Below are 12,169 nucleotides of genomic sequence, written 5' to 3'. Positions count from 1 at the left end.
AATATACAATGAACTCAAAAACTTAACATTTAAAAAAAAGAAAAACACAATAAATGGGAAAAAGAACAAAAGTTCTCAAAAGAAACACAAATGGCCAACAAATATATAATAAATGTTCAACATCTTTAGCAATTAGGGAAACACAAATCAAAACTACACCAAGGTTTTGTCTCACTTCAGTTAGAATGGCAATGATCAAGAGTACAATTAATAATAAATGCTGGTGTGGATGTGTGTGTGTGGGGAATGTCACACTTGTACACTGTTGGTGAAACTCCAGACTAGTACAACCACTCTGGAAAGCAATATGGAGATTCCTCAAAAAAAAAAAAAAAAAAACAAAAAACAACAACAAAAAAAAAAAAACTAGGAATGGAATCATCATATGACCTAGCTATGTTTCTCTTTGGTATTTTTCCCAAAGATCTAAACTGACATACTACAGCTATTTTACAGCCACATCATTCTTTATAGCAACACAATTCACAATAGCTAAATTATGGAATCAACACAGATGCCTGTCAATAGACAAATGGAGTTCTATGTAGTCATAAAAAAGAATGAAATTATGGCATTTGCTGGTAAATGGATAGAAATGGAGAATATCATGCCAAGTGAAATTAACCAAACTCAGAAACTGTTGAGAGCCACAGCAGAAGGGGCCCCAGCAAACTTCCAGCTGCCAGCAAACTTCCAGCTGCCAGCTGATGATTGGCTCACAGTGGCCCCAGCAAACTTCTAGCTGCCAACTGATTGGCTCCTTTGCGGTGATGCTCATTGGGTTGTTTCCCCGCCCTTTCAGACCACGGAGCTGCTCATTGGGGGACTTTTTTTGGCTCCGCCCATGCAACCCAGCCAATCAGCCTCAAGAGCAGGAGGAGTGGGGGAGGTTGAGAGGCTTGTGGGAAGCCGGTGGTGGCAGTTGGGCTCTGAGGGTTTTCCTGAAGAGCTGTGTGGTGCGGTGTGTGTGTGTTCTAAAAATAAAGTTCGTTTCTTTTGACAAGTGGCTCCTTAATTGTGCCCAGACTGCAGCAAGAAACTCAAATGTTAAATGTTTTCTCTCATTTGAAGAAGCTAGAGTAAAATAAAAGGGGGATAGAAGGATTGGATAACAAAGAACTAATCAAATATAAATAGATGATCAAAAGGAAGTCTAGTAGAGAAAGAAGAATGGGAGAGGGAAGGGAGGACAGGAGGGAAAATGGTGAGATCATGAATTGAAATCGATTTCTATGCATTATCAGTTTGTTGGGTTGGACCCAACAACTATATATAACCAGAAAGGATTTATTAAAAAAATCTATTCAGCTACTACTCTATATATCTTGATTTAGGGAGTTTAAAACATTTATGTTTAAAGTATCTATTGAAATAGAAAAAAACTTATTGCCATTTTATACACTGGTTTATGTTTTATAATTGTTTTTGTGGTTTTCCTCTCTTGCTATGTTACTTTAAGATATTTTATACTGATGTGCTTTGGTTTGTATCTCTTTTCCTTTGTGTATTTTCTGTAGACATTTTGTAGTTAACATTATACTTATATAAAATATCTTCTTGTTATAATAGTCTATTTTAAGTTAATAACAAGTTAAATCACATGCAAAACTTCTACACTTCTATCGCCTACTCTCACTTTATGTTATTAATGCCATAGTTTACACCTTTGTGAATTACATATTCACATAGTATTAAAAATAATTATAAACATAAACTTTTAACTTTTTTTAAAAAGAGTGTGTGTGTTAACCGACGTGATTCTGCAATCTGCATTTGGGGTAAAATTGGGGGTTCATAACCCACTTCAATCTAATGTATGAAATATGATATGTCAACAGCTTTGTAATGCTGTGAACAACCAATAAAAAAAATTGTCTAAAAAAAAAGTGTGTGTGTGTGTGTGTGTGTGTGTGTGTGTGTGTGAGAGAGAGAGAGAGAGAGAGAGAGAGAGAGAGAGAGAGAGAGAGAGAGAGAGAATTTTTTAAATATTTATTTTTTTTAGTTTTCGGCCGGCACAACACCTTTGTATGTGGTGCTGAGAATTGAACCGGGGCCGCATGCATGCCAGGCGAGCGCGCTACCACTTGAGCCACATCCCCAGCCCAATACTTTTTTTTTTTTTTTTGGCGTCCCTGGGTGGGCACGAACCCCAGCCCAATACTTTTAACTTTTATACTGGAATTAAAATTGATTGACACTCAGTCATCACAATATTAAATATTCTGTTTTTCTATAAATTTACTTTTACGAGTGAGATGTACACTTCCATTTTGCTTTCTTGCATTCATTTGTTTTCCACTTGAAGGACTCCTGTTAGCATTTCTTCTAGGGGCTTTATTTGGGAAAGTCTTATATTTTCTTCATTTTTTGGAAGACTTTTTTTTTTTTTTTTTTTAGAACATAATACCATTTTTTCTTTCATTTCTTTGAATATATCATCCCAATCCCTTCTGGCTTGCAGGTTTCCGTTAAGAAATCCAATGAGAGTCTCATGGTGGCTTCCTTACATATAATAACTTCTCTTGCTGCTTTCAAATCTCTTTGATTTTTGAAAATTTGTCATGCTAGTCAGTTCAGAATGATTTGTGTTCATTCTTTGAGATTCTTTGGGTTTTATGAATCTGGAAATTTCATTTCCCTCCCCAGATCTGTGATGTTTCTGGCAATCATTCATTCTTATAAGCCTTTTGCCCCCTTTTCTGTTTTTATCTTTGGAACTCACACAGTGTCTGTGTTGGTTAGCTTGAATGAAATTCTATAATTTCATTAGGATTTCTTCATTCTTTTAATTTTTTTCTTTTTGTTTCTCTGACTCAATTATTTCAAATGATCTATCTTTGAGATTTCTCATTCTTTATTCTGCTTGAGCAGGTCTGCTATTGAAACCTTCCAGTGAATTTTTTCCATTTTCTATATTCTTCAGTGTCATGATTTGTCTTTTTTAATAGGTGCTTTCTCTGTGTTGATATTCTCAATTTATCATTTTCCTGATTTCATTTAGTTATTTATCTGTGTTCTTTTGTGACTCTGACCATTTTTAAGATGATTATTTTGAATTTATCATCTGATATTGCATAGATCTCCATTTCCTTAGAGTCTATTTCTGGAGATTTATTTTGTACATTTGATTACATCACGTTTCTCTGATATTTTGTGTTCCTTACAGCTTTGATTTTTTTAAATGCACAGATACAAAAATCAGCCACCTCTTTGTCTTTACAAATCAGTTGTAACCTGGAAAACCCTTGACCAATGAGCTGACTACAGGTTATAGAGGCCTCTCAACCTTTTTGTATGGATTTATCTTCTTTGGAATTGATTACATTTTAAGTCAAAGGGATTTATTATTTTGAGCTTGTCTCTTTCCTCCTCAATATCTGAATTCTGTACTGTATGATGAGGTGTTGGAAGCATACTCCTTGCTTTTACTGCTTTCCTTGTGGAGAAATTTTTTCACATTCTCCCAATCTTACAGAGGAGTGCAAAATGCCCTCTTTCAGTTGTTCTTAGCTGCCAGTCTTCAGCACTATGAGTGAGGCAAGAAAGAATCTGGTCCATTGCCAGCACACTGAAAGGATTGGGCACTGAAAGTATGCTGCAATCCTCCTCCTCATGACTCTGGTTCTGTGCTCTCAGTCTCATAGAACTTTTCCAGTTGCAGCAAACCACCAGCTCATTGTCCTTTGTACTTAACTGCCCAAGCATTTCAACGGCCAATTCTGCCTGTGCTTCTTGGGAGTCAAAAATAGAAAACAACTTCTCTGGAAATGCAAGGAAAGTCTGGAATGCTAGAGCTATGTACCACTGTCACTTTCCTCCCAATGAAAAATTTGTTGGTCAAAGCAATCTGTCTCCATGTTGAACTGTTCTATGCATGAGATAGGCTGGTATGAATAAATAGATATCACTCCTTTTACACTTTTCAATTCTCAGTGTGGCTGTTTTCAGTTATGGTGCTCATCTGGAGTCTCAAACCTTAGATTTATGACTTCCCATAAAAGTATTTTGACCCACCTATCATCATTAACTTAGTGTTTCTGTGGAGGAATGAGGGCTGGGGTATCGTATTCCTCCATCTTTCTCATATCTGTGGATTTTATTTTATATATTGCTTCCACTTATACTTCTGCCAGTTCATGTCTGTCCTCTTCCCCCAAATGTGATGAAACCTGGTAGTTTATAAAATATTGACACCTATGTGACATTACTTTTCCTTTTTAACTCAGAGAATTTATATATTAGGCCTCCTTAGAGTTACACTCTGATGAGTGCAAATACTATGATATATTGCAAACAATAAGTGAATACACAATTTCTAGGTGTACTTTTTCATCTAGATAAGTATATATATTCTCAATATCTTCCTGTCACCCTTCCAAACATTCCATCCCCAAGACAGAGTAAAGTTGTACTGGATGTTGCCATGTGTTATCTTTTCTGCTCATCTCACTCTTTACTCAAGTCCCTACTCAATTGACCATTTCTCATTATTTCTACATACAACTTAAAAAAATAGCTCCCACTACCTTGTTATCTCTCCCCTTTTTAGTTATACTTTATTTTACATTATTTGTTCATTTGTTTATTGTATTCTCCCAAAATTCTATGAGCTCCAATGTGTGAACATTATTTATCTTATTTACAACCATATTTGGCAATATTGCCTAAAATGGTGTCTGTCACTAGAAAACACTCATATTTGTTGAATAAATGCTCTGATTTACAAGAGAGTTTAGAATGTAATATAAAAAGAAAAAAAAAAACAGAAGATCCACCTTACCTCCATAATTGAATTAAATGAGTAGGAAACTGGAGTGAGTCTTTTTAATTTGGGCATCCAAAGGTACAGGGATTCTAGTCTCCATATTAGTTTTATAGGGCTGCTACAACAAAGTACCACAAACTATGTCTTTAAACAACAACAAAAATACTTTTTTCATGTATCTGGAGTCTAAGATCAATGTGTTGGCAAGACTGGCTCCTTGGAGAATCTTCCATGCTTTGCCTTTAAATCCTGGTGGTTGTTTGGCAATATTTGTCATCTCCTGGTTTGTGGAAACATCACTCTGATATTTGCCTTTATTTTCATGTGGCTTTTTCCTTATATGCATGTCAATATTCAAATATGGATACCAGTCATATTAAAATAGGGCCCCAAATGAACTTTCTCTACATTATGCCCTTCCAAAGGTCACTTTTGTTTATTCTCTCATTAGGGCAAATCAAGTTACACCAGGAGTCATGACCACAGTCACCCTAAAATTCCTGTTCTGTGTTCTTCATGTGAGTTGACTCAGAACAGTGTGAATTCTATCTGCCTTCTCTTAATTCCCTTCCAATTTATCTATAATCATTCCATTCCCACTTATTGGTAATATATTCCTTACTAACAATAGGAAAACTAGGTCTTCCTCTACAAAAAAAATCTTGTACACTCAAGTTTTATGTCTTTGATGGCTCTTACAATATCGTTTAAGAAAAAAAGAATGGTTTCCCAAACAAGCCACATGTTGCACAACATGCAGATATCACAGAGTACTGTTCCCTTCAATTTTCTTTTTTTTTATATTCCTTCTATGATAATACCATCTTTTCCTTTTGGAAACATTACCTGCTCTTTGTGAGGATGAGACATACAAGGTTTCTAAGACTATCTCTTGATGCTCCATTTATGCTTCTTACACCAGTGCAGCACAAATCAAGGTCCTGATTAGTGAAAAAGTTTCCCCTTACTGATCACCAAGCTGGGCACACAATTTCAGAGCAACCCAAGAAATAAGAACATTCTTGATGCACAAGTCCAAGACCTTGGAAAACAGGAAGAAAAAGGCAAACAAGTCTCCCCCCACCCCAATTTACAGTCCCCCAGTGAAAGAACCCACAGGTATGGAAGTAGATGAAACTGCAGAGAAAGAAACTGATTATTAAAATGTTTAATGAGTGAAATGAATGAGGAGAGCAAATACAGGAAGTAAAAGATCATTTCAATAAAGAAATAGAGATTCTGAAAACAAAATCATCAGAACTTCTGGAAATGAAAAATGCAATGAATCAAATTAAAATTACACTTGAAAGTATCACTAGCAGATTAGATTACATAGAAAATAGAACTTCAGGCCTTGAAGACAGAATTTCATACCTTGAAGACAAGGTATATGAACTTGAATATTCATTAAACAGAAAAAACACCATGATCAGAATGTACAACAACATTGAGACAACATAAGAGGCCAAACCTGAGAATCAGAGGCATTATGGCATTTGTTGGTAAATGGATGGAAATGAAGAACATCGTACAAAGTTAAATATTACTATATCAAAATGAACTTCACTGTTATGTATAACTATTTCTTTTTAAAAATCACATTTGGCACTGTGTGTGTGTGTGTGTGTGTGCGCGCGTGTGTGTGTAATTTTAGTTTGTAAACTATACCTCAATAAAGCTGGGGGAAAAAAGAAAACATTAAAAAGGGAACAATCTTGATATCTTACTCTTTTGTTGATTGATCCTTTCTTCTAAGCCAATAGCCCTAATCATTTTAATTCTTTAGTTTTCTTAGAATCAACACACAACCTTGAGGAATGCTTCCTTTCTGCCCTCATCTAATTTATGAGAATCTGTACACTTAATCATCCAACAAGATATACTACCCTCTCTTTTTAAGGACCTTTGTGTATTCTAATATTTAAAAACAAGAATGGGAACTTGTCCTGTTGCTTAGGACTTTTATAAAGGAACACATAACCCATCATTTCCATAACTGCAGGCTTACTGAAGAGGTCTGACATCAAATTGTGAGGGACAAAGAATGCTTTTGTTTTGCTTTTTTATTCTTGTTAAATGCTAAGCAGGAAGTGTGAATCAGGCGGTATAGCGATACCAGACTTCAAACTATACTACAGAGCAATAGTAACAAAAACAGCATGGTACTGGTACCAAAACAGGCAGGTGGACCAATGGTACAGAATACAAGACACAGTAACCAATCCACAAAACTATAACTACCTTATATTTGATAAAGGGGCTAAAAGCATGCAATGGAGGAAGGATAGCATCTTCAACAAATGGTGCTGGGAAAACTGGAAATCCATTTGCATCAAAATGAAACTGAATCCCTTTCTCTCGCCATGCACAAAAGTTAACTCAAAATGGATCAAGGAGCTCGATATTAAACCAGAGACACGGCGTCTGATAGAAGAAAAAGTCAGCTATGATCTACATACTGTGGGGTCGGGCTCCAAATTCCTCAATAGGACACCCATAGCACAAGAGTTAACAACTAGAATCAACAAATGGGACTTACTCAAACTAAAAAGTTTTCTCTCAACAAAAGAAACAATAAGAGATAAACAGGGAGCCTACATCCTGGGAACAAATCTTTACTCCACACACTTCAGATAGAGCCCTAATATCCAGAGTATACAAAGAACTCAAAAAATTAGATAATAAGATAACAAATAAACCAATCAACAAATGGGCCAAGGACCTGAACAGACACTTCTCAGAGGAGGACATACAATCAATTAACAAGTACATGAAAAAATGTTCAACATCGCTAGCAGTCAGAGAAATGCAAATCAAAACCACCCTAAGATACCACCTCACTCCAGTAAGATTGGCAGCCATTATGAAGTCCAACAACAACAAGTGCTGGTGAGGATGCGGGGAAATGGGTACACTTGTTCATTGTTGGTGGGACTGCAAAATGGTGCAGCCAATTTGGAAAGCAGTATGGAGATTTCTTGGAAAGCTGGGAATGGAACCGCCATTTGACCCAGCTATTCCCCTTCTCGGTCTATTCCCTAAAGACCTAACAAGAGCATGCTACAGGGACACTGCTACATCGATGTTCATAGCAGCACAATTCACGATAGCAAGATTGTGGAACCAACCTAGATGCCCTTCAATAGATGAATGGATAAAAAAAATGTGGCATTTATACACAATGGAGTATTACTTTGCATTAAGAAATGACAAAATCATAGAATTTGGAGGGAAATGGATGGCATTAGAGCAGATTATGCTAAGCGAAGCTAGCCAATCCTTAAAAAAACAAATGCCAAATGTCTTCTTTGATATAAGGGGAGTAACCAAGGACAGGGTAGAGACGAAGAGCTGGAGAAGAAGATTAACATTAAACAGGGATGATAGGCGGGAGGGAAAGGGAGAGAGAAGGGAAATTGCATGGAATTGGAAGGTGAGCCTCAGGGTTATACACAATTACATATAAGAGGAAAGGAGGGGTAGGAGAAAAATTAGACAAGTGGAAGAAATGATTTATAGTAGAGGGGGTGGAGAGAGAGAAGGGGAGGGGAGGGGAGGGGAGGGGAGGGGGGATAGTGGAGAATGGGATAGTCAGCAGAATACATCAGTCACTAGAAAGGCAATATGTAAATTAATGGAAATGTAACTGATGTGATACAGCAATCTGTATACGGGGTAAAAATGGGAGTTCATAACCCACTTGAATCAAACTGTGAAATATGGTATATTAAGAACTATGTAATGTTTTGAACAACCAACAATAAAATAAAAAAAATAATAAAAAAAATAAAATGAGAAACAGCTCACAAGATATTTATGGCCATTGTACTGCTCTAATAAAGGAGTGGTCTATTATCAATAATTAATAATTATAGTTATCATTCATTCTGCCCTGTTATATAAATATCAATTTAAGTGTTTATGCACATTGTAAGATGAATTTTTAACTCCTCCCAAAAAGAGGCAGATTTTATAGTGTGTTTTAATTTTATTTAGGGCACATAGCAAAGAGCTTTTCACATAGTGGAGCTTTCATATATATGAATTGTATGTGCATACACACATACACACATATATACTAAATATATTAATATATTCATAGGCTAGCTCATATTTATATCTTTAATATTTTCTAAATTGGTTTGGTTGTTATTTTGAATAGGTTTCATAATTTTTTCCTAGGACGTGAAAACCAAAGAAAAATCATCTAGAATCTTACAAAGACTCATGTTAGATTTTAATCATTAATGATGCTATGAATTCTTAAGCTGCGTGCTAAACATACACACACAATTAAAAATGGCTCTGTTAAAATGTTGGGATATAGCTCAGTTGGTAGAGTGATTGCCTTACATGCACAAGGCCCTGGGTTCAATCCCTGGTACCACAAAAAATAAAAATAAAATGTTGTGAAACTCTTGAGAGAAAAAATAAGAACTATTGTTTGCAAAAAATCCCTCACTCTCAGGGCAGTAGGGTGAAGAGAGGATGATAGAACATAACGTGTGGCCATTTGAATAAGAAAATTGTGCATTATTCTACTAATAATAAATGTTATACTTCATTTTGCCTTGTCATATAATTGTCAATTTAAGTGTTTGTGTGCATTAAAAATTTTAGGGTCTGAGGTTGTGGCTCAGTGGTAGAGTGCTAACCTAGCATGTGTGAGGCCCTGGGTTCGATCCTCAGCACCACATAAAGATAAATAAAGAAAGATATTGTGTCCATCTACAACTAAAAAATATTTTTTAAAAATTTTAAACTCCTCTAATAAAGGGATAGTATTTATTCTGGGTTCTATTTTCATCCAAAACCCTAGAAAAGGTGCATATATTTATATATGTATGTATATGCTGAATATATTGCCGATGTATAATGTATGCATATCTTATACACACAAATTATCTCATATATTTTATAATATATCTTATATGTCTATAATATATGGATATAATATATCTCACACCTAAATCCTATAATTAATATTTCCAGACTTGGTATGATTCTCATTCCTAACAAATTTTTTTTGTTAGGAAGCTAAAACCAAAGAAAAATCATGTTAGACTTAATGATTCTATAAATTCTTAAGCTGTGTGCTAACCAAACACACAATTAAAATGTCCCATTAAAATACTGTGAAAACTATGGAAATCAGTGTGGAGATTCCTCAGAAAACTTGGGAGGGACCCACCACTTGACCCAGCTATCCCACTCATCAGTTTATACCCAAAGGACCTAAAATCTGCATGAGACAGTGATGAAGCTACATCAATGTTTATAGTAGCTCCATTCACAATAGCTACTATGGAACCAACATAGTTGCTCTTCAATAGATTAATGGATAAAGAAAATGTGGTATATATACATGGTGGAATATTACTCAGCCTTAAAGAATAAAAAATTATGGCATTTGCCAGTAAATGGATGGAGCTAGAGAATAAAATGCTAAGTAAAATAAGCCAAACTAAAAGAACCAAAGGCCAAACGTTTTCTTGATATGCATATACTAATTTACAATAAGGGGGGAGGGCTAGGGAAGAATACTTTGGATTAGACAGAGGGTTGAGAAGGGAGGGGAGGGAGTACGGGGGTAGGAAGTATGGTAGAATGAATCAGACATTATTACCCTATGTGTATATTTGATTACATGACTGGTGCAACACTACATCATATACAATCACAAGAATAAGGAGTTACATTCCATTTATGTATCATGTGTCCAAATGCATTATATTGTCATGTATACTAATTAGAATAAAAAATGTAGGGACTGGGACGTGCAGACTTATTACATAATTAGATGACATTACCTTGTCAAACTAAAAATGCATATTCAAAGGAAATGTGCAAATATGTATAAGAATGCAATGAAATATCCAAATATGGCTCAATTTTGAAATATGATTAAATATAGATATGATTATTTTTGGGGGGTGGGTGCTGGGGATTGAACTGAGGGGCACTCAGCCTTATTTTGTGTTTTATTTAGAGACAGGGTCTCACTGAGTTGCTTAGGGCCTTGCTTTTGCCGAGGCTGGCTTTGAACTCGTGATCCTCCTGTCAGCCTCCCAAGCCGCTGGGATTACAGGTGTGCACCAGTACACCCAGCAACATGATTCTTTTTTTAAAATCATTCATGTTCTCAAATGAGCAGAAAGTTATTATCGTTTGTGAACTTCTAAAATAAATATTATATAAGCATAAATATTTTCAGTATTAAAAAATAAAAATAAAATACTGTGAGAATATTTGGTGGGAGAAAAATAAAGTACTATTGTTTGGGAAAAAAAAAACATTCTCAGGAGTGTAGGGTAAAAGAAGGATGATAGCACATAAGATGATTTGATGTAACTGTGAATTCTTCCTGGGGCAGGATTCAAACCCCTCCTGTTACATATTTTGATGCCCTCAATAGAGTTTATTTCCCCATAACTCAAAATCCCTCATAATTCTTTCACATAATGGCAGACCAGTCTCTTGCAGTTTTATGTGGCGCTCTTCAGTCTAGACAAGCGTGATTTGCTTTGATATGGAAAGGTGAAGGGGCAAACCCCAGAAGGCTCCCTCATGAATTTCTCAGACAGGCCTCTTTAACTACTTGCTTGTTGGACCTGCCAACACAAATAAGTGTGAGAGGAATAGAATCAGCTGTCCTGCAAGAGGCTAGAATGCTGGCTTAATCTCAGCCTAATATCAAGTGTGATTGTGTTTTAATGCAGTGGAAGCAATTCCAGAAGGAGATGGAACTGTAGCAACTTGATTGGATCTAAAATTAGGCTTCAAGGCATGCCTCAGAAGGCTTGAGTTGGGAATAGTCTCTGTGCCATGTCCTGTGGAGAGACTGCCTTGGCATGCTGTCTTTACATTTGCACGTTGTGGTTGTCAACCTGCCATCCTTGGCTGTAATTACCTCTTTCTAACTTATTCTCAAATCAGTATCACATACACTGTAAATTACCTAGTTCCCATTGCACTTCCTCCACTGGATTTTTAGTGACTCCCATACCCAGTATGCTGTATTAAACAAACTCATCACCACAGATTACTGGCAGTGCTTTCTGAAATGGGTATCCCTCATTACTATTTCCCTACCTCCCTTTTTCTCATTTAAATGAGAGTCATTTATATGTTCTACTTAAGACCTAATACACTCATACATTGCTGGTGGGACTGCAAATTGGTGCAACCACTATGGAAAGAAGTACGGAGATTCCTCAGAAAACTTGGAATGGAACCACTATTTGACCCAGTTATCCCACTCCTCAGCATATACCCCAAAGACTTAAAGTCAACATACTACAGTGACACAGCCACATCAATTTTATAGCACCTCAATTCACAGTAGCTAAACTATGGAACCAAGCTGGGTGTCCTACAACAGACGGATGGATAAAGAAAATATGA

This window comes from Spermophilus citellus (assembly GCF_964194105.1).
Source record: "Spermophilus citellus genome assembly, chromosome: X".
In the NCBI taxonomy this organism is placed as follows: domain Eukaryota; kingdom Metazoa; phylum Chordata; class Mammalia; order Rodentia; family Sciuridae; genus Spermophilus; species Spermophilus citellus.
Note: the sequence above shows the minus strand (reverse complement) of the source record.